Source organism: Heptranchias perlo, chromosome 20 (genome assembly GCF_035084215.1).
Source record: "Heptranchias perlo isolate sHepPer1 chromosome 20, sHepPer1.hap1, whole genome shotgun sequence".
Lineage (NCBI taxonomy): Eukaryota > Metazoa > Chordata > Chondrichthyes > Hexanchiformes > Hexanchidae > Heptranchias > Heptranchias perlo.
Genome location: NC_090344.1, coordinates 13,775,946 through 13,777,110, shown reverse-complemented (window position 1 = coordinate 13,777,110; position 1,165 = coordinate 13,775,946). Strand labels below are relative to the sequence as shown.

General features: G+C 47.9%; 2 non-coding genes across 2 annotated transcripts; both read right to left on the bottom strand.

Annotated features, from left to right (window-relative positions):
* trnaf-gaa (transfer RNA phenylalanine (anticodon GAA)) lies at nt 1-73 on the bottom strand. The gene has a single exon. It is a non-coding gene; the product is annotated as a tRNA-Phe (tRNA).
* Nucleotides 74-1,092: 1,019 nt separating this feature from the next.
* On the bottom strand, nt 1,093-1,165 carry trnak-cuu (transfer RNA lysine (anticodon CUU)). The gene has a single exon. It is a non-coding gene; the product is annotated as a tRNA-Lys (tRNA).

The window sequence follows — 1,165 nt, the reverse complement described above, 5'->3', positions numbered from 1 at the left end:
TGCCGAAACTCGGGATTGAACCAAGGACCTTCAGATCTTCAGTCTGACGCTCTCCCAACTGAGCTATTTCGGCTCTGTATCCAACGATTACTTTGTGTTATTGTCGTGGAAGAAAATATAACCCCAGGAGGAATTGCCCCTCCTGTTCATTCCACAATTCATATATAAACATCGTACTCGTAGAGATACACCCACAGTTCATATATAGACATCGTTGTCATACGTAAACTACCAAAGTTTATAAATCAACAGCGCACTCATACATCCACACCCAGTTTGTGGGAGGAAGATCGGTACCGACCGCCGATCGAGCTCTCAGAGGCGGAAGCAGCAGCGACCGATCAAACTCTTGATCTCATCCTTAACACAGACCGGTAGATCCACCTGTGAAGTTACACCGCACTTTGATAGCAGGAACGGTAATTGCTTCTGAGAAGGCCTCAGGGCGTCTAATCGCTTCTTAGTGGCGATCCATTGTGGCAAGGGCATCTCAGAGAGGGGAAGGTACTATCAGAGGACATCAGAGAGTGTAAGGGGGTTCAAAGAGGAGAGCGTGCAGTCAGATGGCATCAGAGAGTGTTTTTAAGATCTGAGAGAGGGGAAGGACTGCCCAGTATGGGAGAGTGTAAGGCGGCTCAGGGCGCATCTGTGTAAAGGGCAATCAATAGGTATCAGAGCAGGTGAATGGCGCTGACAAGGTTCAAAGTGAATCATGGACTCTCTGAGGGTATCGGAGAAGGTAAGAGACAGAGCGTATCAGCGATGATAAGGAGCACAGGGAGAATCAAATGGGGTAAGGGGGGATCAGGAGGTATCAGAGAGGCGAATTGTTCCAGCGTTGGCATCTCCTAAATATTACATTTTCTGACCTTCAACATTTTTAATAACAACAAAAAGTGAATCCAATTGAACCGATAACCTGTCCGTGTCCCATGCGGAGGGAACGAGAAGGTAGAATCGATAGGGAGTGGATATTTGGCAACGCTCACGGTTTCCTTTCACACAGCTCAGGGTTGTGCCTTTTTCGAATCTGGGGACAAGAGGTTGCACTTTAAAAATTTTATCACCGAGTGTGAAAAGTGGAACACAAATCGCCCAACGTGGGGCTCGAACCCACGACCCTGAGATTAAGAGTCTCATGCTCTACCGACTGAGCTAGCCGGGC